The sequence below is a fragment of the Aedes albopictus genome, chromosome 3, assembly GCF_035046485.1.
Source record: "Aedes albopictus strain Foshan chromosome 3, AalbF5, whole genome shotgun sequence".
Lineage (NCBI taxonomy): Eukaryota > Metazoa > Arthropoda > Insecta > Diptera > Culicidae > Aedes > Aedes albopictus.
In genome coordinates, this window is record NC_085138.1 from 171,433,549 (window position 1) to 171,459,116 (window position 25,568).

The 25,568-nt window shown below is 44.0% G+C and overlaps 1 protein-coding gene across 1 annotated transcript in view; it reads left to right on the top strand.

Annotated features, from left to right (window-relative positions):
• LOC109422513 (limbic system-associated membrane protein) overlaps positions 1-25,568 on the top strand; it is a 531,904-nt gene that overhangs the window by 494,235 nt on the left and 12,101 nt on the right. The window lies entirely within an intron of this gene.

Sequence of the window (25,568 nt, forward strand, 5' to 3'; positions counted from 1 at the left end):
GGTTCTTTATATACTGGGCACTGCTAGGTGAACAGGCAGTCCCAAAGACGGTTACATCCATTACGTAGGTAATCGGCTCCTGCTCTGGCTGTTCCCTGAACAGGAACCTTTGGAACTGTCGATCTTCAGGTCGGATAAAGAATCGGTGAAACATTTCCTTGATATCTCCGGTCAAGGCGTACCGGTACAAGCGAAAGTTTCCAATGACTGCCGGAAGCGATGCTAGGAAGTCTGGCCCTTTCAGCAAAACACTATTCAGGGACACTCCGTTAACTGTAGCTGCCGCGTCCCAGATTATCCTCAGTTTGTTCGGCTTCTTCGGGTTCACAACTATCCCTAGTGGCAAGTACCAGCATCGGTCGGGGCTAGTAGTGGTCAGTTCTTTGTGTGTAGTCTTGCGTGCGTACTGTTTTACCTCGTAATCTCGTACCTGCTGTCTTACTCTTTCGTAGAGTACTGAATCCTTTTTCAGTCGTCTCTCCAGAGAGCACATCCGTCTGTATGCCATATTGTAACTGCATGGTAACCTTACATGGTCCGACTTCCACAGTAATCCCGTCTCAAAGGCCCCGCCAACTCTTCTGGTGGTTGTTTCCAGCAGCATTTTAGACCTTTTATCCTCCTCGGATTCCAGGAGCGTAGTGGGATGTGTTACACCGGTGTTGTCAAGCGTAATGTAGTCGCGAACTAGTTGGTTGAGCTCCTGCTCCTGATTGGTCCATCCTCCAAAATGAAGCCCACATACGACCGTTGATGCTGGTGTTATCGCGCATCCGTAGATGCTCCACCCGATGCGGCTCTTGGCGGCTATCGGTTCTACCCATCTTCCTTCTCTGATTTTCAATGGCACGGTGAGCTTCAAGTTGTCAAGACCAATCAAAAGCTTTGGTGAGACCTTCTCGTAGCTTTGGATAGGAAGACCACGTAGATGAGGATATCGATCACACATTTCTTCGTAGTTCACCGTTTGGGATGGGAGCAGTAATCCACCAACCGTCCGAGCGTTGGTCAGTTCGAACTGTTTCGGTGATCCCCTGCCGGAGATCTGAATGCTGATTCGCCGCGATTGTGGTTCACTACGCTTGATGTTCCCGGTCCACTGTAAGTTCAGGGGTTCCGTTGGTCCAGTAATTCCAAGTTGATCCGCCACCGTGTCTTCCAACAGTGTTATCTTCGAGCCTTCGTCCACAAACGCGTAGACATTCATTTCGCAGTCCTTTCCATACAGCGTCACAGGTATGATCCGGAACAAAGGTCCTCCACTCGGCATCGACTCGTTAGAATGACTCGTAGACACCGCAGCATGGACTGTTCCTGGAGGATGCAACAGCGAATGATGCTTCAGTCGACAATCGTTGATTCCACATTCCTTCGCAGTTCTGCACGGCCACTTTCCGTGGAAATTCAAACACGATCGGCAAATACCGCTCTGCTGTACCGCTTTCAATCTTCCGCTTACGTCCATCGACTTGAACAGGCTGCATTCTCCCACCCGATGTCCTTCCGCTTTGCAAATGGCACAAGGTTTCCTCGGATTACGGGAACCGGCATCGTTGACCGGTGACACGGTTTCTGTGTGCGTCTGTACGAAAATCCGCTCCTTTGGCTTCTGCCTTTGCTTTTCGTTGACGGAGAAATCATCCGCCACGTCGTAGGCCAACTCCACTAATGTTGACATGAACTGCCCAAACGTATCCAGATCCACATTGAACTGCATGCTTTTGTATGCCGACCACTTGAGCCTGTAGTCAACTGGCAATTTACCCACTAGATCGTGTAGCAGGGCCGGATTAGCCAGATGTGCCTGCTGTCCTGCGTTTTTCAGATGTTGCACCAAATTGTCCACCATCAAACCAAATTCGATGACCGCTTCCAGATCGTGAATCTTCAGAGAAGGTAATCTACGAACACGCTCCGTCATCGAGCGAATTAACGTTTCCGGTCGACCGTATCGCATCTCCAGAGTTCGAATCACGTGTGGAACACTAGCCGGACACAATAGCCTGCTGCGCACCGCTTCAAGAGCTGAACCTTTCAAACATCGTTGTAATCTAATCAGGTTTTCATCATCGGAAAACCCGCATGTTGAAGTTGACCGACGGAAGTTGCTGATCCAAATAGGCCATTCTTCTGGATTACCGGCGAATATTGGCAAATCCTTTCCCATAACTTGTCTAGCTGCCAGCTGTCGACCTGTTGGACCATCCAAGTAGTGATCGTCTTTGCAGCTCGCTTGAGTAATTGACTTATTGCTTCTCGGAACTGTCTGTTCCCTTCTACCGCTGGTACCCGCTCAGAGATGTCCGGTTGCCACTCCATCGTTGCGTAATCTTCGCAATCCCGAACTTGGATCCTCTGCGGAACGCACTGGGTGGCCGTGTTGTCTGGTACCACCGAAACCACTCGTCAGCACTTCGTTCGTGTTCCCCGCACCGAGTCCAAAATTTTGTTGACCATCACTTTCGATTTGTTCGCGAACTCGCACACGTTGACGATCTTCCCATGCACTGATACGATCGATTCCACCCACCAATAGTTTCAGATTGCGACCGTCTGAATGGACTTGGTCACCAGAAACACCACCCACATTTTGTCTGTCAAGCTCATCAACGAAATGTCGATTTTCGAAAGCATCCGAGTGAGCTTGCTGGCCTTTTTCTACCTGACTAACCAATGTCTGTACAGGGAGCAGTTTTGAACAGGAGACAATTTTATTTCGCATTGTTAGAGGGGGAATGTCTAAGCTCCTATCGGCCCTAATGTTGGCTGTTTGGCGGTTAGTATTTTGTTCGAGGGGTACCTGGGTTTGACCACGACTAAGGTCTACTGCTGACGTGGACTCTATCAGGAGTCCCGCTGTCTGCTGCGTCGACTTCTTGAGCCAGTCCTCTACCTTATCTTTCGAATCGGCATCGGTACCGATTAAACTGCCTCTGCTGCTGCCGTACTCGGAAGCCTGCCGAATCAGCTTCGCCTTTTCTTCCTCCGAACGTCTCCTGATTTCCATCTGCTTCATCTTAAACTCTCGCTCCTCGGAAATCCTCTTCGTCAAAGCGGCCTTCGCTTCGGCGATTCGTTTTACTTCGATCGCCAACTCCTTCTCTCGTAGTTCCTCCTCGAGCTTTCGTTCAAGTTCCTTCAGCTCCTTCTCCGCGGCGAGTTCTTCCTCGCGGATCTTCTGTTGTTCTTCTACAGCTCGCAACTCTAGCTCCAATCGCATACGGGCGCTCGATGTAACGCTTTGCTCACCGATCCCTTTTTTGGACCTCCGGCTAGTTTTGCTGCCGGCCGATGATTTTGCACCTGACTTTTTCACCAGGACCGCAAGATTGTCCGATGGAATCGCCGTCCCTTTAGGTTTCGCACCGGTACGATCCATTACGCAGTTTGTGCATCGCCAGTCCCGATCCTTCACACTGGCATCGACATCAGCGCAAGAATAGTGATGCCAGAGCAGACACGAGTCACATGCCACCATGTCGCCATGTTCGTCTGGTTTGGAGCAAAATACACAATTGCGCTGCATTTGCGAGCCATTGTTCTCCGCCATTGCTCGAGAAATTCCACGTTGAAAAATTCTAAAGGAAATTGTTGAAACTGTTTTCTTAGCAGCCCGTACTGAAACTCGTAGTTGGTAGGGATCAGTTTTAGCTGAAAATTTTAATTTATTTAGCGATTTCAATTATTAGAATAACAAATTTACACTTACAATTTTTCAGTTTTCTCCTTTCTTCTCCTTTAGGTTTGTGGATTCTCACAATACAATTAGCCCTGTAGAACTAAGTATATTTAACTAATTAGCAATCAATTATTCAATTTAAAGTTACAATCAATACTCACTCTAGGTTTAAGGAATTCAGTTTTAACTAGATTTTACAAATTATTCAGGATATAAAATTAAGAAAGATGCTATCAAAACAACAGACTTTCTTTTATCGTTCAATCTCTATCAGTTTTCTTCGTCATCGATATTTGACACTCAACGCAGTGACATTCGACTTGTGTAGCAATTGACACCACCGCATACCCTATTGTAATTCCTGGTGGTAGCTCGCCGAGGGGTACTCGTCGTCACATTAAGAGTTCATCATATAAGTCATGAACGGTCAAAATTTCATTGCAATCAGTTCATTGAATTCGAAGATATAAAAGTTCAAAGTTGGCTATCGAATAATTATACCCTTCTCAAGAATCTTTATATCTTCGTGAAGAATAGCCCGATCTTTTCCAAATTTGAACCACTGATACACAACTAGTTGATGAACTTACAGTAAAAATTTGAGAATATTTGATGCCCTTTTCAAAAAGTTACAGCGAGTTGAACATTTTTTGAAAAGTGAAAATTTTACCTGTCCCAGTTATTTTGAGTATCCCCTGTACGTATCAACGATGCTAGGACCTAGATGTGAAGCAAACATCTTCAGAGAAAAAAAACAAGAATCTGTTAAATATTGTTAATTATACAAATTCTGAAAAAATATTTGTTCAAATAGTACATGAAAAATTATGTGTACAGAGTTTGTGGCATTAAAGCTAAATGCTGTATTGAAAATTCATTTACCAAAAATGTTTCGCTCAACACTCTTGACCAGACAAATACGACACGCTGTTCAAATATGTATTTGCGGAATCCCCACCAATAGCCTCCAAAAGCTCTTATATTTCATTTCGTGTGCGTCAGCGAGAGGCCTTGTGGATTCTGTTGACTTTGTCACCGGACGACTATTGATAAATGAACATTTCAACGGGAGAACGATGAGTCCCAACGAGGAGGGTAGCAGATAGAAAAAAAGTGCTGACGCAAATTACCCAAATGGCGGAAAGGGACCAGCTGTGTCCGGCAAGATAGCATTGTCAGCTGGGGGGTTGACTTGCCATACTCAGCAGCAGGCACCTTCACATACGTTCATCTGAACTCTAGTTGCAAAGAAGGATCGGTACGGCACGATGTGGTGGCAATGAACGGGTCAAGGACGGTGTGGCAGGGGGGTTGGCAGACCTATTTACATTTTGCCACTCGGTCGTTTTTCATTCCGGCAAACGAAAGCAATGTGTCACCCGGAGACATGGTATACGTGTGCCGGCCTGCCGGCCTGAAATCTATGTTTTCCCCAAAACGAGCCTCACAGTCAGTCCGGAGTGACCACTACTGACTGGCTGCACCATGGTGATACGGTTATGGAAAACCGCTCTGCCGTCAGACTAACAGCGTCCGAGAGTTTGAAGAATGCACACATATGTCGCGGAAAAATTACGACGTCTAGACAAAGGGAATATCCTGAAAGCGGAATGGATTTTTATGAGCCTTTTTTCTGTCATAATGGGTGGAATAATTGCGAAAGTTGGGTTCCTAAAGAAAAACTCTGCAGCTGTTATCGTTCATTAAATGGGTTGGTGGTAAACATGGAACTGGGATGTTTGCTCTATTCCATGGTGTAGATATTCAACTAACAATGATGGTGTTTTCCAACGGTACTGCATAAAGTTATTATGGTTTTCTGCTATGCTTTCTTTAGGGGTCCGGATTTTCTCTGAAACTTGGTTAGTTTGCTCAGCATATAGGCATATGACCATTTCCATAGATTTCAACTGAAAAGCTTATTTTGCCTGTCGTTTTCATGAGTCTGTATACACATTTTTGCTTATTATGACTTTGTGCCACACCCCAAGTAGCACTTGCAACTAAAATGGAAATGATCATCGTTGTAAACATGTTGCAACTGAGTTTTCATGAAATAATGAGTTATTTAATAGTTATATTGTGATTTCGGATGTTTTTGTTCGGATTCAGAAAATAAGAACATGCGAAACAAAATTAAAACCTATTAAAATCCTCTTATTACGGTCAAACTGAGGTATAACATGTTTATAACAACTAGAAAAATGAAAACAAACGTCAGTAGTCGAAACTTGCGAAACCAATTTGTAACTGAGGTATAATCTGATTGTTTCATCGAATCTTAGTTACAACCGTTTACAAACCAAATCAACCAAAACATTGATTCTGATTGTTATAAACATGTTGCACCTGGAACTTATTTAGAACATAACGAAAAATGTTGACAGGAGGGGGAGAAGTTCCAAAATGTGCGGCAAAATGTTTTTGTGATCATGGAAAATATAAAATGCACTATAAAAAAAAAAAACAAAATGTTTCAAAAATAACGAAATAAAATGTAACCTTTTCTACATAAATTGATCGACGTATTCCAAATTTTATAAGTACAAACCAATAAAAAAACAGATTGGAAGTTTAATATTGACCCAATAGAAAAAAAAATCTGCCTCATTTTTGCAGTACTGAAAGACTGGAAGGATTTGGATACATGGGGGTTTGAAAAATCTAACGTGACGTACAAAAATATTAGGAGTTTCCCACGAAATGTTTTACAATGGGTTTACATTTTTTTTTACAAAAAAAAACCTTGAAATTTTCCTTACGTAATGAATGGACAGCCTCTTGATTGCCGATGTAAATGGGAAGTTCACGTACAAGAATCTGATTTTTTTTTTGGTTGTTTATGTCCTGCACGGAAAATTCAAACTACCTTATTTTGGGTCGATTGTATCCTAAAATGAGTATATCAAATTTATTAGTTACTCAACATTAGGTTGTTTTTCCACTCTCCCCCACCGATGTTGTCAACATTAAATAGAGATGCGGCTATCCAACAGGGGTCCTTTTGGCCAATAAGCCAATTTTGGGTAAATGTAGATTTACCCAATTTTGGATTGAATGAAGGGGGTCTTTGGTTGCATTTACCTACTCTAGAGTATATTTTTAGCTGGAGGTAAAGGCAATTTACCTAGCGCGAGTTCAATCGATTTACTCAAATGTTGGCTTATTAAGCCGAACTATCGGATTGCGTCAGAAAAAAAAACAAATTTTGGGTAGTTTAGCGATTCCGTGTACCGTGTGCAGTATTGTTGTCCTTTGTTAATACGGATTCCCATAGACATCATTTGGCTAATATTATCTTTCTATATTCTAAAATTAATTTTCAGCATTTTACGGGAGCATTGAATAAGCTGCTGAAATGTACTCCGTCAAAGCAATATGGCGAGTTAATTTTCACCACAAATACCTAAATTATCACTCGCAAAATGATAGGTAAACCGAGGCGCGTTGGGAATACGGAGCCAAAATTCTCGACTTACCAATAAATCTGAAGCGGCACACAAATTGATGTTCTCGGTCAGACTTATTTGCGATATATACACATTCGTGCACACAATTATTAATCCGATGAACGAAACTGTGGATGCATAGTCACTGGTAGTGACGAATGTGGTGACTAGCTGACAAGTTGTCGAATCGGTCACAATTCGTAAGTCGACTATAAGTTGTATCTTGGTTATAATTCGATTGCGTATTAAAACTGTTTATTTCCCGAATGGATGTTTTATATTGGCTCCACCTCTTGTGCTTTTTTAGTTGCAATTTAGTCGTTAATAAGATTGGTTCAAATGGCATAACTTTCAATATAGTTGCCGAAGTTTTTCTTATTTTCATTTTCAGGAGCAAATAATATGACGTGAGAATTTGGGTTTAACTGCGTTGAACAAACGAAACACTGCAACATTAGATAGCACCTTTGCCACTTAAACCTGTGGGACGTGCTTTAACGCTAATCTGCCCATGACCTTACGGTGAAACTTTCTTTCGTTGTAAAACGGTCGGCTGAAACTAGCTACGCGTTGTCCAGTTTATGATGGAAGCACCTGCCCAACGTCTGCGAGTGTTGTTCTCTGGTTCATTCGCAACCGCTCTTCGTCCATGTTTAGCTCCTGAATCGGGTTGCCTTCGATCACATGACAATAGGGAACTGTCAAAGATCTTTATAGTCCACGTGTGCTGCTTGGGACATACGGCTATAACTTTATTACGGCTAGATCAAATTGGAAGAAATTTCTACATGTATACTTTACATACAGAATAGTTTCACTGGATTTCTGTAAAAATCCTAGAAGGAACTCTTGGAATTATCCCGGAAGGAATTCCTGCGGGAATATCCGAATAAATATCTAAGTGAACCCCGAATAAAAAAAAACTTGAGAATTCCCGGTTGATATTATTGAAAGATGGTTCGAAAAAAGTCCTTATAATTTTAGAAAACACCTATAGAGAAAATCCTGAAGGAACTCTTGGAAGGTCCCAAAAAAAAATGGAATAAATAAATAATCCTAGAAAAAAACATCAGAAGGAACTCATGAAGGGATTTTTTGTAGAACCGCTACTGAAAATCTCAGAGACATTTATGGGAATCCCCGGCGAACTCCTGGTGGATTTTTCGGTGGAACACCTGGAAGAATTTCAAGAGAACTTTCTGATTAACCACCAAACAAAACCTTCGTACGGAATGCCAAAAGATTCATCACAAAGAATTCTTCGTGGATCCTCGTTGAATTTCCATTAAATTCTTCATGAAAATTTGTCCTAGTATTTCTTCTAGAACTCCACAAGGTAACCGACAGAGTATAAGCAGAATTGCTCCCATTGTAGTCTAAACTCCAATATTGCAGAATTTATAATTAGTATCCAATTATAGTGCTCATGTAATACCTTAACATTGTTCCAAGAATCATCATCATTTCCCCTTGGAATGCACAACAACTCCGTTAGAATCTCATTATCTGGATTTTCCCCAGAAGCACAGGCATTAAATGACAAGCATCGAAAAATTAACAAGAGAAGAGAAACCGACGACCACAGCGACGAAAAGGGACTTGCGTTCGGAAGCTCGGAACGTGGAACAGCAGATCTCTCAACTTCATCGGGAGCACCCGCATACTCGCCGATATACTGAAGAACCGCGGGTTTGGAATCGTATCTCTGCAGGAGGCGTGTCGGACAGGATCTATGGTGCGAACGTTTAGAGGTAATCATACCATCTACCGGAATAGCGGTAACAAACGTGAGCTGGGAACAGCATTTATAGTGATGGGCGACATGCATAGGCGCGTGATCGGTTGGTGGCCGATCGGTTAAAGAATGGGCAGGTTGAGGATCAAAGCCGATTCTTCAACATCAGCATAATAAACGTGCACAGCCCTCACTCCGGAAGTACTGATGATGACAAAGACGTATTTTACGCCAAGCTTGAACGCGAGTACGACCGCTGTCCGAACCGACGTCAAGATTATCATAGGAGACCTTAACGCTAAGGTAGGCCAGGAGGAGGAATTCAGACCGACGATTGAAAAATTCAGCGCTCACCAGCTGACGAACGAAAGTGGCTTATGCCTCATAGATTTTGCCGCCTCCGAGAACATGGCCATTCGAAGCACCTCTTTCCAGCACAGCCTCCCGTATCATTACACCTGGAGGCCACCACAGCAAACGGATTCGCAAATTGTCCATTTCTCCGAAATTATCGTGGCGCTAATATCTACTCTGATCACTAACTGGTAATAGTTAAACTGCGTCCAAAACTCTCCGTTATTAACAATATACAGTACCGGCGGCCGCCCCGGTACGTTCTAGAGCGACTGAAGCAACCGAATGTCACCACCGCATACACGCAGAATCTCGAGGCAGCGTTGCCGGACAATGGTGTGCTCAATGTGGCCCCTCTAGAGGACTGCTGGAGTACAATCAAATCAGCCATCAATAACGCAGCCGAGAGCACTATCGGGTACGTAGAACGGAAGCGACGAAACGATTGGTTCGACGAGGAGAAGGACGCAGCGAGGATGGTAATGCTGCAGTATGGAACCCGACAGCAGGGATGGCATTCTGCACTGAAAATGTGCACAGTGCAGCTCATTTTCATATTAAAACCGCGCACACTTGCACTCACACTGAGGAGCATGCCATCCCTGCCCGACAGAATGTAGAGCGGTACAGACAGCACCCGGAAACAGCAGACCTATCTCTTTCGGGGAAAAAACGTGGCTGGAAGAAGCGGAGTGCAAAAAAAATGAAACTGCCGTGCTGTTCCAATGAAACACGTAATTTCTACCAGAAGCTCCAAAGGCTTCCTGCCGCCAGCCGAAACATGCATAGATAAGGACGGGGGAATCATGACGGACGGACTTGAGGTGATCTAAAGGTGGAAGCAGCACTTCGACGATCACCTGAATGGCATGGAGATCGTAGCCACGGGAGACCACGACAACGGAGGAAACGACTACGCCAATGCAACTGATGATGGAAATAAGCCTAAGGGAACTATTAAAAATGATCGCAGAAAAGTTGGCCACCTGCCTGCACCGGTTGATAGTCAGGATCTAAAAACCCCAACAGCTACCGGAGGATTGGAAGGAAGAGTTAATCAGCCCCATCCACAAGAAAGACGACCATTTGAAAGGTGAGAACTTCCGAGCGATCACCATTTTTGAAAGTTGCATACAAAGTGCTATAACAGATCATCTTCAAGCGTATGTCACCTTAAACGAATGATTTCGTGGGAAATTATCAAGCCGGATCCATCAACGGCCGGTCGACAATGGACCAGATCTACACCCGCCTGAAATGCGAATCAGCAAAGGCCCAACTAACACAAAATCTTATACAATGTTGAAAACGATGCTTAATTGGAGGCCAGATGCGTACATGCGTGTAAAGTGTACGTATATAACTTCCACTTTTGCATGCTATCCAACATCATATGCGATCGTGTGTAGTCTGGAGGTCAGACTGTTGATGAATGCGTCTAAAACAAAGTGCATGCTGGTACACAGCAATTAATTTTGTATTATCCAGGCGCGTAATTTTTTGCGATGTATCGTTTTTCGTATGTAAATTTGCTTGGTTACTACGTTTTCCTACAATTTATCGGACTCATCATGTACACCCTGGTTGGCCAGCAGATACCTAGAAGCAGTACCATATGACTTATAATTTGTAGCTTGATGAAAAAGCCAAGAGGCAAGAAATATGCCTCACATGTGGACTTCGTGGCCGTTAGTGGCACCAGTCGTCTAGGCGTATCGTAAGCCTCGAAGTGTGGGTTCGATTCCCGCTCCAGTTGGTGAAAACTTTTCGTCGAACGAAAAATTCATCTCTGGGCCACTGGGTGTTATCTGTGTGTTATCATTAGTCTAGTGTAAGTAATGTGTTCAGTCTGTGCAGCCTTTTCGTAACGTAGAAGTGGCTCAAGACTACGCGCAGCAGTTAGCAGTGGCCCTACCAACGGAAGAGCAGCTTGGCGCAGCTACACTTGAAGATGGCTGGAGGGACATACGATCCGCCATAGGTAGTACCTCGGCTACAGCACTAGGCATCGCGACTCCGAATCACAAAAACGACTGGTACGACGGCGAATGTGAACAGTTGAAAAACGAGAAGAATGCAGCATGGGCGAGAATGCGTCGAGTGATGTGCGTAGTTCGAGTATCAGGGACACTCTCGAGTCCCTTCGAATCTCGCAGAGGGTTACGGCAAGGTGATGGTCTTTCGTGCATGCTGTTCAACATTGCGTTAGAGGGTGTAATAAGGAGAGCGGGGATAAACACGAGTGGGACGATTTTCACGAAGTCCGTTCAGCTGCTTGGTTTCGCCGATGATATTGATATTATTGCTCGTAAATTTGAGACGATGGCGGAAACGTACATCCGACTAAAGAGTGAAGCCAGGCGAATCGGATTAGTCATTAATGTGTCGAAGACAAAGTACATGATGGCGAAGGGTTCCAGGGAGGAATCACCCCGCCCGCCACCCCGAATTCATATCGACGGTGATGAAATCGAGGCGGTTGAAGAATTTGTGTACTTGGGCTCACTGGTGACCGACGACAACGACACCATCAGAGAAATTCAGAGGCGCATTGTGGCAGGAAATCGTGCCTACTTTGGACTCCGCAGAACTCTACGATCGAATAAAGTTCGCCGTAACACGAAGTTAACCATCTACAAAACGCTGATTAGACTGGTCGTCCTCTATGGGCACGAAACATGGACCCTACGTGCAGAGGACCAACGCGCCCTTGGAGTTTTCGAACGGAAGGTGTTGCGTACCATCTACGGCGGAGTGCAGATGGAAGACGGGACTTGGAGAAGGCGAATGAACCACGAGCTGCATCAACTGCTGAGAGAACCAACCATCGTCCATACCGCGAAAATCGGGAGGCTACGGTGGGCGGGTCACGTCATCAGGATGTCGGATAGCAACCCGACTAAAATGGTTCTCGAGAGTCATCCGACCGGTACAAGAAGACGTGAAGCGCAGCGAGCTAGGTGCGTCGACCAAGTGGAGGACGATCTGCGGACCCTACGCAGAGTGCGGAACTGGAGACAAACAGCTATGGACCGAGTGGAATGGAGGCGGCTACTATGTACAGCAGAGGCCACCCCGGCCTTAGCCTGACCGGTAAGGTAAGCTGTGCAGCCTTTGGCTGAAGACGGTGTGAATTGTTTTGTTCGATTCTAGCGATTGCTAGACCTATTTAATAGCTACGGCTAATTTGCTGCGAGAAGAGAATGTAATTTGTGCATGACTTTAACGACGAAACTGACGTGCAGCAAAAATGATGTGATATCACATGTTTTTTTTTTGCTGTGTACAACAATGTCAGTCGTGAAATTCGAAAGCGCATCTTCAGTGGAAGTCGTGCCTTCTAAGGGCGCCTGAGAAAGCTGCGGTCAAAAAAGATTCACCCACGCACCCAATGCACTATGTACAAAACGCTAATAAGACCGGTGGTCCTCTACGGACACGAGACATGGACCATGCTCGAAGAGGACCTGCAAGCACTCGGAGTTTTCGAGCGACGCGTGTCAAGGACGATCTTTGGCGGTGTGCAGGAGAGTGGTGGTGTGTGGCGGAGAAGGATGAACCATGAGCTCGCTGCACTTTACGGCGAACTCAGCATCCAGAAGGTGGCCATAGCCGGAAGGATACGGTGGACAGGGCATGTTGCAAGAATGCCGGACAGCAACCATGCAAAGCTGGTGTTTGCCACTGATCTGGTTTGCACAAGAAGGCGTGAAGCGCAGAGAGCACGATGGGCGGACCAGGTGGAGCGTGACCTGACAAGCATTGGGCGCGACCGAGGATGGAGAGCGGCAGCCACAAACCGAGTATTGTGGCGTGCTATTGTTCGTTATGTTTTATCCTAAATGTGATGTTGAGCAAATAAATGCATATATGTATGTATATTAATCATTACAAAGAAAAAGTATTGATGGTGTGGAATATTTTAAACCTGTGACACTGAATAGAATATAATAAAACGATGACACAGACAATTTTGAACACAAAAACAAACTTTTGGTAAATGTGATCATGGCTTTAGAATTCATAAATTTAGTCGGACCCCTTGACTAAAGGATAGCTAGAGAAATTTAGGGAGAATTTACAACAGAAGTTTTCGAAAAATGGTTGGTGAAATTACTAGCGAAATCACTGCTCTCTTCCAAACGTTTGTTAACGAACAACAACTCTTTTGCGATATATATAACGGAAATTATAATGTAAACTGTATTTTAGAATAAGTTTAAATTTTAGTGGAAATCAATCAGAATTTCTGATTTAATTTTTGTTTAAATAGCCTGTAAGTGTTCTAATGCAGTTTTGATCTAAAAATGGCTTATTAGCAAAATTCATTGACAATTTTGTATTTCTTTATTTAAATACATAGCTGTAAATTTTATACAAACTGTAAAATCAGCCTGTAGCCGTTGTTTTAAACACTTATTCCGAAGTGTTAAAAAATCACTTCACCGTTTTCCAGCAAAGGCTGCATTACTGCTTTGACCATGTGCAATCACAGCCGCAAATACAACTTGCAATCTCACACCAGGTCAAAACAAATGAATTCCACAATTAATGAGTAGGTACCTTCCTCATCAAAGTTCTTTTTTGTGCCACTCTGAAAATTACACATTCTAGAAACCGCTTGGACCCACCACTGACTGTGCTGCTAATGTTCCGTCAGCGAACAATGATTTCCAACTTACAAGGCTGTCAATAACAACACGACGCGACGCTGATGTGCTGAGTTCCACTAGGTACTGGTTGTGGCCGGCAATTAACGTCATGCGATGCAAGGAAAACAGGCTCAATGCTTTTTATCATTACAAATTATTAAATCAATACATCGTTAGTCTTCCCGGTAGCGCTGGACATGGCGTGTTATGTTTTGCTCTGTTGCACGTGGTGCTTTTGTTCGACACATGTCTATTTAGTTGTAATTACGATCCGTGTCTGTGTGTGTGTTTGAGCATTTTCAAGCCGATTGCATGATTCATCAAACCAACTTAAAAGCATTTAAAGTGACTTGATTTGACACCACGGTAAGCCCCCAACACGGCGTCGGATGCAAAAGTTTCCTAAACAACTTCAAGTCACGTCGTAAACGATTTGGACTTGCCAGAGCGAATCATACCGATAGGACTCGACGGCGAAGAAAATCCCATTGAAAAAAGTTCAAATAAATAGATTGCTAAACATTGACCACGAGAGTGTAAACGTGAAAATGAAAAAGACATGAGTTCAGAATACCAAAAGAAGGACAAACACCGAAACTTGCTCCGGTGGCAAAGCCTGGTTGTAAAGCAGGGCGCCATTGTTTGCTGCCGGGGACGCGAGTGCAACTTCAGCAGAGCATGGGGTTAGTCGGTTTAGAACTAGCTCCTCCAATTTCCTTTCTGCATTGTTTGTGCGGCTGAATGGAAAGTCCGGGTCTCCCCACTACTGCGCCCATCCCCTAGGATGTTCTTTTTTTTGTTGTTCTGTTGGTTCTTCTCTAATGGCGGGGGAATTCCCATCACGGTAGGACCAAGTTTGTTTACAGCTGCCTTTTGCAGTTTTCCGTTTCCGAGAAGTTCATTCCGCATGCATAGTATGCACAACCACGCTATGCATGCGGAAAGCAGGCCGATTGAGCCTTTACGAAAATGGCCATAAGTTGAGCAGAGCGAGGATGACTGTCCCAATCGCCAATCATAATGGGGTCACGGGTTATGACTTATTTTTCAGCCGAAAATGTTAAATTGCTTGGAGCAATATTAAATAAAACCATTAGCGAAAAGTTCTTCCAGGTCGTCATAAACTAAATAAGACCGCAGTGCAATTGTTGTGGGGGTTAAAAGCTGCCAAACTCTTCTCAGCAAACCGTTGTTTATTGTTTTTTTTTACTTATTCGTTTATTTGGAAGGCTCGGGCGCCACATGGGCATAACCGAGCCGAAATCTTTTGTTTTTCTTTACAATGGTTATACATTTTACAATTTATTACTGCCTTAAAACTTACTTGCGGCTGTTTCGAGGTTAAGGATTAAAAAAAATAAAACAAAATTGGGAAGGAGGGATTTATGGGTTTAACCCTTATGTGGCCGGCAGGGTACCCGGGTACCCAGCACCCATTTAAAATACACGGTGTAGAAAAAAGCAAAAAGTTTGCCGGCCACATAACGGTTAAAACTAAACTATTTGATAACTAATACTAAAACATTGATGGGACAATTGTCCATATCTGTAATGGAACCAAAAAGAAATCGGTATCGGTAGACAACGACAAGAAGAGGACAAACGGAAGGGGGGTGACGACAGACAGGGGCGAACAACAAAACCAAAAGGCGGACAACGAAAACAAGGAACTTACTACATCTAACTCTGACATCAACACGTTTCAAAAACTGGTAAATCAGGTTCATGTATTCCAAATCAAGTCCTGCCAACACTTCTCTAACGGGTTTCTGTTGTTTTCCTCGGACCCGGAGAATTTCATGCAGCTCAGATCTGACCTCACGATACTCATTGCATCCCCACACGACATGTTCGATATCCTGGTAAGCCACGCCACAGACACAGAGATTGCTTTCTGAGAGCCCAACACGGAACGTATGTGCGTTCAACAAATAGTGGTTGGACATCAACCGACACATTACACGAATGAAATCGCGGCTTATATCCAACCTTTTGAACCATGGCTTCTTCGACACCTGTGGAATGATGGAGTGCAACCATCTACCCATCTCTCCATCTCTCCATTTGTGTTGCCAGCTGATCAAGGTCTCCTAAAGGGCCAATTCAAAAAATTCGTCGAAGGCGATTTGACGCTCATAAATATCGCCTTCGCTAGCGCCCACCTTAGCCAGGGAATCCGCTTTCTCATTGCCCGGAATTGAGCAATGTGAAGGGACCCAAGCTATGGTGATGATGTATGAGCGTTTGGACAAAGCACTCAAGACTTGGCGTATTCCTTTCAGAAAGTACGCTGAGTGCTTCATCGGTTTCATTGACCGAACAGCCTCCAGAGAGCTTAGACTGTCGGTAAAAATGAAGTAGTGCTCCGGTGGAAGAGTGCGAATGTACTCTAAGGTGTAGTATATAGCCGCTAGCTCAGCAATATATACCGAACATGGCTTTTGAAGCATAAAGGTGGCGCTATGAAATTCGTTGTAGACACCGAATCCAGTCGAATCATCGGTTTTGGAACCATCTGTGAAGAACTGTCTGGTCCCGCTAACATGCCCGAACTTACTTGCAAAAATTTGTGGAATACCTATGGAACTAAAAAATTCCGGTATACCGGTGATCTCATCCTTCATAGAGAGATCAAAATCCACAGAGGAGCTGTAGAAGTCTGAGAAGTTGTCACGATTGGTGTTAACCGGAGATGGGCTTACCTCCAGCGTCATGTACCAGTAGTACACACTCATAAAACGAGTTTGGGGATTCTGTTCGAGCAGCTTTTCGAAGTTTTCTATGACTAACGGATTCAGAACCTCGCATCGGATGAGGAACCGGAACGACAACTCCGCAAAGCGGTCTGTCAGAGGCTGTACACCAGCAAGTACCTCTAAACTCATTGTGTGAGTCGAGTTCATGCAACCTAACGCGATCCGAAGGCAACGGTACTGAACCCGTTGAAGCTTCAGCAAGTGTGTTTTCGCCGCGGATTGAAAACAGAAGCTACCGTATTCTAAAATCGATAGAATGGTTGTTTGGTACAGCCTGATCAGATCTTCCGGATGTGCTCCCCACCATGTTCCGGTAATAGTTCGCATAAAGTTGATTCGTTTTTGGCATTTCTGTATCAGATACACAATGTGCTTCCCCCAGGTGCATTTGGAGTCGAACCAGACGCCGAGGTATTGTGAAGACATGCTATGAGTGATTGTCTTACCCATCAGAACGAGCGGAAACTTTGCCGGTTTGTGTTTTTTAGAAAAGACAACCATCTCAGTTTTCTCCGGAGAGAACTCGATACCCAGCTTGAGAGCCCAAGTAGACAAATTGTCCAAAGTATCCTGTAGGGGTCCTTGCAGATCGACTGCTATTGATCCCGTTACAGAGACAACACTGTCATCCGCAAGCTGCCTTAACGTGCAGTTTTCCATGAGACAATCATCTATGTCTCTGACATAAAAATTCTAAAGAAGGGGGGTTAAACATGAACCCTGGGGGAGGCCCATGTAGCTAATTCGTGAAACTGTCAAGTCACCATGAGCGAAACTCATCAGCTTCTCAAACAGCAAATTATACAAAAAATTGTTAAGAATTGGCGAAAGGCCACAGTCGTGTAGTTTGTCGGAAAGAACATCGACACAAACTGAATCAAACGCACCCTTAATATCCAAAAACACTGAGCCCATTTGCTGCTTTTGAGCAAAGGCAAACTGAATTTCTGAAGAAAGCAACGCAAGACAGTCGTTCGTACCTTTGGTTGTTTATTGGTAGGCTTAACGATAAATTATTTGATTAAAATTAGTATCACCTTCACTTACGAAGTTTGATCAAATGCCTTCAAATATTATCATTCGTTCTAGGGTTGTTTATAGCGTCGGTTTCCTGCAACAGAAGCACAACCCAAAATTTGTCATTTTTGAGATTTTGATAGCATGATGATGATAAACTATGTAAACTTTTATCTCACACGTTCCGAAATTCGTTAAGAAACGCAAGATTTTGGCATTTTTACTAATTTTCCGCAATAAAGGCACAACTCAAAATCAGTCAATTTTTTCAATAGTCTAGTCGTTAAAAATTGGTAATCGAAAATTCATGAAATAAGTAGTCCTTCACTCCCTTCCCATGGTACAACAATCAAATTTTGTTTACTTTTGTCAAATGATGAGAGAAATAAGGAAATTCAAGATTGCCAATTTTAAACGCTTATTCTGAAAATTCACATTTTTGAATTGTGTCCCTATTGCAGGAAACCGACGATATGTAGATCACATTGTGTACCTGCTGTGTGTTTGATTATATCTCGGTTTCCGGCAATAGTAGCACAAATAAAAAATCGTCAATTTTGAGGATAAAAAAGATTATGGAAATAAATTATTTTGAAATTACCTTATATTTTAAAGAAGCTCGTCGGAAAATTATTTTCTTGCACTCGACTAAATCAAGAATTTTCTTCAGACTTCCCTCCAGATGTAAGTTGTTACCTTAATTCATGTTGTCTACTAATCCTCGTTTTTTTTACGGATTAGAAAAAAAATATTGTCATATAAGTGTGGCAAAAGTTCACCTTATTTGAATATTTACTCATAAGCCATTGTTCATTTAGAATCCGGACGCAGATAATCACTTTTATCTCAGAGGAGGAATAACAAACAGAAAAGGTAAAGCCCTCAAAACAACGATAATGTATTGTAGTTTCATGGAATTACAAGCAGATTAATCCATGAACACAAACTTCAATCTTCCGGGGACACTTGATCAATGCATGGCAAACAACATCTGAGCACATCGCACATAATGGTTGTGTAGATATTAACATTCTTCTTTTGCCTTCAAACTGAAATAACTTTTCACTCGTTGCAAGAAAATCGATGAAATTTTCACCTTTCTAAGAGGACTAGTATATGATAAGACTTCTGTAAAAATAATGATGATTATGATCATTTGGAGCGTCACAATAAATTACACTTTTAGTCCGGATTCTACCTGGGCAATGTTTTAACTGCCAACCAGGAATTTTATCTGCGGATTTCCTCATGAATTATTTCTGAGAATTCTTCCGGTCGTTTCATCTGAGAATACGTATGAGTTAGTATTGCCAATAGCCAAATGACAACCTTGAATGACCTTCTGGATGAATGTAAATAAAACTCTTGGAAATATACTTAGAAGGTTTTTTTTAGGAATTGTCAGAGCCGGAAATCCCTAGAATAACGTCCGCTGTTGAAATAAAATCCTGTGGCAATAACCACATGGAACTTCTGGAGGAATCTCTCGAAGGGAACTCCTGGAGGAGCCACCAAAAGGAAATCCAGAACTTATCTTCAAAAATAACTAAGCGTAGATCAACATTTAAGTTAAATAAACATGATTGAAAACAAACAAAAAAGGAACACATAGTCAGAATCGCATGAATTAATTCATGGTGTATTTTCCAAAAGCTGCTTCTGAAAGAAGCCCAAGCAAAGAGTCCTGTAGTAACAGATCTCCTGGGCATCCTAGCGTAACTCCTGAGAACTCCCTGAAAGGAAATCCTTCAGAATTCCGGAAAATATTTCTAAAAAAAAACTCCAGATGGGATTACCAAGCGACAGAAAGAACCTCTGGAAAATCTTCGGTGGGATCTGTTGGAATCGTCAGGAAAAAAACTTCTAGTGGAATTCACCAAGGAAACTCTTGGAGGAATCCTCAGAGGGACTCTTAAAGGAATCCCCAAAGGAAATTCCTTGAGGAATGGCACTAGAAGAGGTAAATCCTCGAGGAATCTCTAGAGAGAAGTTCTTGAGGAATTGGCAGGAAGAACTGCTAGAAAACTCCTAGAAAAATCCCCTGAGCAACTACTGGAGGAATCTTCTCAGAAAGCTTCTGGAGGAATCCTTTGAAAGGACTCCTGGAGATATCCCAAAAGCAAACTCTAGGGTGAACCCCAGTATAAATTCCTGGAGGAATCCTTGAAGGAACTCGCATGGATATACTCAGAATAATATCTTGAAAGAGTGAACTTCTGGAGGAATCCCTAGAGTAAACTTCTGGAAAAATTGCTATTGAGAACTTCTGGTGGAATTTCTTGAAGAAACTTTCATTTAAATCCCCAGAAGAGACTGGAACAGATGAAGAAATCTCCAGAGGGAACTCTTGAAGGGATACCAGTGGTAATTTATGAAAGAATCCACAGTTGGAACTCCTGGGGAAATACTGAAAAAAAAAAAACAAAAATAATAAGAAAAACAATCTCCTGAAAGATTATTGCGCTTAGCAAGAAAAATTTTAGTTTCACGGTTTTGCCGATCTGTCTGTCAGTTTTGCGCAAGGGTAAATCTCTCATCATGGGCAGTATCCATATCTGCATTACTTAAAACATACCCAACCGGTATCGACCGCGAACGATCAGTACAAGACTTCTTGCAACAAATAATGGCACAACCAATCGAATCAGCAACAATTCCAGAAAATATTGTTTTATTTCCGTTTCATTGAAACAATCTCTAAGGGGACCATAATGAGTTAACTTACCTTTCCACCCAAGTTATCAACAACAACAATCAGCCGGTGGGCGAGCGTCGGTGTTTGTTTTGGTCGCAGACAATGGAAACGTGCTGCGTGTAGCTTTGGCGCGCAACGACGTCGTATGCTTTCTTGTTCCTGATTGGCTGCGCGTAACTGCCCGGCGCGCAAATTGCGCAACGAAAGAAAAACTATACAAAATATTCGCAATATCCCATTGAACTTCTGAAGAATTCTTTAAAAAAACACTTAGCAAATTTCTGAAAGGTTCTTCTGTTGAATTGTCATAAGCAACTTGCGGCAGATTTTCAGAAGAGACTTCTGGGGAGAATCTATAGAAAGAACTCTTGGTACGTTCCGAGAAGGAACTTTAGGAGGAAACCCTGTAATGACAATTCTGAAGCGAACTCATCTGAAACTCTTGGAGGAATTCAAGAACCAAGTGATGGAAGAATGCAGGAACTCTTTGAAGAGTTTGCTTTAGCATTAGCATCAAGCCAGTCGCACAAATTCGTAGGTGGTACAGTCCTAGACTGCTGTTATGAGGGTTGCCTCTTTCCTGCCAGAACAGGACAAGACTGACGCAGTCATCCAATGTGTCCTTGCGACTGCTGAGAAATGAGAAAGGATGGTTAGTTGTATGTACACCTAAGAAAGATGTAGACAGCTCTACGTGCGTAAGATATCACAGGTGAGGCAACAGGTGTCACAGGAATTTTGGTGTTGTTAGCGGAAGAGTAAACTCCAAAGAATACGTTTGATCAACGTCCAGGTACACTAGGATCTTGTACCATTTGGGCAGGTGTACCTATTTTGGGCACTTGCCGTTATAACTAAGTCTTGTATAGAGTTAGGCACGTACAGTATCTAACTCTATACAAAATCTCAAATCAATCGGTTTGAAATTGACTTAGTTATAACGGCAAGTGCCCAAATGGTACAGGACCCTATTGTAAGACTACTTCGAATCAATTGTCTGCCAAATTCATCCCAGTTTTTTCGTCATCTTGATGGCATTTCATTGAATTGGAAGATTTTTCGGTTGAAAATCTGAAATATGAAATAATATTAACATCGTACGCCGAATCAGCTGCATATTAGTGATACGCAGGCCACATTTACATAGTTTTACAATACAATTTGAATCATATAATAGGGAGCGGTCAGACTAAGGCCTGAGTGACCTCTGCTGTGCATAGAAGTCGTCTCCATTCTGCTCGGTCCATGGCTATGTGTCTCGAGTTTCACACTCTGAGAAGGGTCCGCAGATCCTCCTCCACTTGGTCGACCCACCTAGCTCGCTGCGCACCACGTTTTCTTGTACCGGTCAGATGTCTCTCGAGGACCAATTTAGTCGGGTTTCTATCCGACATCCTGATGACGTGACCGGCCTACCGTAGTCTCCCCATTTTCGCGGTGTGGACGATGGTTGGGTCTCTCAGCAGCTGGTGCAGCCCGTGGTTCATTCGCCTCCTCTAATTCCCGTATTCCATCTGCACTCCACCGTAGACGTTACACAGCACCTTCCGATCTAAAACTCCAAGGACGCGTTGGTTCTCCAGTTAGCCTAGTGGTTAAGGCTATGGATCGCCAATCCAGAGACGGCGGGTTCGATTCTCGCTCCGGTCCGGAAAATTTTCTCTACTCACTGGGCGTAGTGTAACATTTTACTTGGCTCACAATATACAAATTCATGCAATGGCAGGCAAAGAAAGCCCTTCAATTAATAACTGTGGAAGTGCCCAAAGAACACTAAGTTGAAGCGAGGCAGTTCCAGTCAGTGGGAACGTCGAGCCAATGAAGAAGAAGAAGAAGAAGAAGAAGAAGAAGATGAAGAAGAAGAAGAGTTAGTTCTCTGCACGTAGAGTCCTTGCTTCATGTCCATAGAGGACTACCGTTCTAATCAGCGTTTTGTAGATAGTTAACTTCGTGTGACGGCAAACTTTGTTCCACGCGTCTCTAAATTTCTTTGCTGGTGTCGTTGTCGGCGGTCACCAGTGAGCCCAAGTGCACGAGTTCTTCAACCGCCTCGATTTAATCACTCATGGAGTACGTCAGGTACGTTGAAACGTTCCACCGAGCGCTTCTGAGTCGGAAACACGTTGAAGTCGTAGAAAGTTGCCGAAACGTTTTGAATACTACGAGGTAGCTGTTGCTAATCACGTGATCAAGGAGTCTGAGGAGAGAAAATCCTGGAAAAGTGCGATGGACGACGAGTACCAGTCGCACATGGTGAACGGAACCAAGGACCTTGTCGACTTACCCGCCGGCAAGAAGGTGGTACGGCGAAGTGGCAAGCTTCAAGGCTCGCATCGTAGACAGGGCTACATGCAGAGATACGGTGTAGACTGTGCCCCTGTCGACATGCAACACTGAGGACGCTTCTGGCACTAGCTGGGAGAGACGGACTTCTTCTGCGGCACTTGTACGTTAAAACGGCTTATTTATACGGTGACATCGATGAGGAGGTATACATGCGCCAGCCACCGGGATACGCAGTGCGCGACCAGGAGGAGAAAGTCTGCAGATTGCGTCGAAGCATTTACGATTTAAAACAATCGGCTAGGTGCTGGAATCAGAGGCTGTTCGGAGTGCTGAAGCGGATTTGTCACTAGTTCGGCGGATCCGTGTTCGTTCACCGTGGTCAGGAACGGCATCAGGATCTACATCATCGTTTACGTCGACGATCTGCTCGTTGCTTGCGCAAGTGAGGCGGAGATCCGGCGTGTCTACGAAGCTTTGAGAAAGCATTTTGAGATCAGTTGGCTTGGCGAGGCGAAGAATTTTCTTGGTCGGGAGCTACAGCGAGAATCCGACGGAGTCTACAGCCTCAGTGTCAAGAGCTACATCGAAAAACTTGTTGTGAAAGCTGGACTGGAGAATGCGAAGGTGGCAAAGACACCCATGGACCAAGGATTCCTGAAGAATACTATGGAGAGTGAAGCGATGCAGGACAGTACCAAGCACCGGTGCGCTGATGTACGTGGTAGTGTGTGCAAGACCCAACACAGCTGCAAGTGCGTTGATCCTGGGGAGGAAGTTCGCCGCGCCGACGGAGAATGACTGGATGGCCGCAAAGAGAGTGATCCGTTATTTGAAAGGCACTGTTGATTAGAAGCTGAAGCTGGGAGGCGTCGAGACCAACGAACTAGTTGCGTACTCGGACGCTGATTGGGCAGGAGATCCACAAACGCGGAAACCAATGTCTGGTGCTGCAACGTTCTTTGCCGGAGGTATCGTATCGTGGATAAGTCGTCGTCAGGATTGTGTAAGCCTTTCTTCCATGGAGGCGGAGTTTATCGCTTTGGACTTGCCAAGAAGTATTGTGGATGAGGCGCTTGCTGGACGACCTGGGCGAAAAGCAGGCGGGCGCGACAGTCGTCCATGAGGATAACCAAGGCTGCCTTGCTTTCGTGCAATCGGAAAAGGTGAACAGAAGGTCGAAGCATCTGGAGACTAGGCGGTGCTTCGCCAAGGACTTGTGCGAACGAGGAATTGTTTTAATGCTGTATTGTCAAACCGACGAAATGAGAGCCGACGTGCTGACTAAGCCACTTCGATCGGTGAAACACCATCGGTTCTCGAAGTCGCTTCGACTAGGACCTCCGAGGGCTTACTGTTGATCCGTCCTTAGGTGACCCATCTTGCCCCACCCCACCTTTTTGCCTTTCTCGTACACTAAGTGTACTGGAAAGGCTATATGTTCACTCCAAAAATGACTTTTTGATAGAAGGCTCGGAGGGTCGAGTCACATATACCAATCAACTCAGCTCGACGAATTGAGGTGATGTCTGTGTGTGTGTATGTATGTGTGTGTGTGTGTGTGCACAAATAAAACTCACATCACTTTTTGGCAGTAAACCTCAACCGATTTTAATGACCAACAGTTCATTCGACGCGGAATCTGGTCCCATTGTTTCCTATTGAAAATGGTTCGGATCGGTCCAGCCGTTCCGGAGTTATGGCCATTTAGGTGTTCCGGATCGGTACCCCAGGAAGGGGCCAGATATGAAAACGCTACAAACCCATTCATGCGACACATCAAACCACGGCACTTTCGAAAACATGATGAACGGTAAACAGGGAAACAGTCTCGGGCCATATCTGAACCGGTAGTGTTCCGGAACCGGTTCCGGGTGATCCGTCGGATGTGGCCAAATATGAATGTGAACCAAAGCTATACATGCGACACATCAAACAGCGGATTTTTCGATAACCTGATAAACAGTAGGCAGGAAAACATTCTCAGACCATATCTGAACCGGTAGTATTCCGGAACCGGTTCTGGGTGTTCCGCCGGAACTGGCTAAACATGAAAGTGAACCAAACCCATGCATGCGATACAACAAACAGCGGCTTTTTCGATAGCCTGATGAACAGTGGACAGGGAAACATTCTCAGACCATATCGGAACCGGTAGTGTTACTGAACCGGTTCCAGATGTCACGCCGGAAGTAGCCAAGTATAAAAGTTAACCAACCCCTTACATGCGACGCATCACATCGCAAGCTCTTCAGGCAACCTGATAAACGGTTAATAAAAGAGAATTGTTTCAGATCATATTTGGATCAACCGATAGAGTTCCGGAACCGGTTCCGGGTGTCCTGCTGGAAGTGGTCAAATGTAGTAGATAGGGTCTGTTCATAAACCACGTAGACCAAATTTTGGCCATCTCAAACACCCCCCTCCCCCCTCGTAGACTTTCGCCCATACAACAATTTTGAAATTTATATGAAGCGTAGACTTTGGCCAGACCTCCCCCCTGCCCCCAAAAAGTCTACGTGGTTTATGAATGGTCCCATACCAAAACCCATGCCTGCGGCATATTAAACAGCGGCTTTTTAAATAGGGTGATGAACGATTAGTCAGAAAATAGGCTCAGACCACAACGAAGATCTTAATAAAGGCTACCGATAGTGTTCCAGGATCGATCTAGAGTGTCCAGCCGGAAGTGGCCAAATGCCAAAAAGAACCAAACCTATGCATGCGACACATCGAACCGCGGTCTTTTTTTAAACCATGAGGAACGATTAGCAAGAAAATAGGCTCAGACCACAATAGAGGCTACCGATAGTGATGCAAAACCAGCATTGGGTGCTTCCTAGGGTGCTTCGCAGGAACTTCAAAAATGAACAAAGTCAATGCAAGCGATAAATATGTGTAAGAAAACAAAATCTTGACTGAACTAAGGCCACATACATACAGACGTC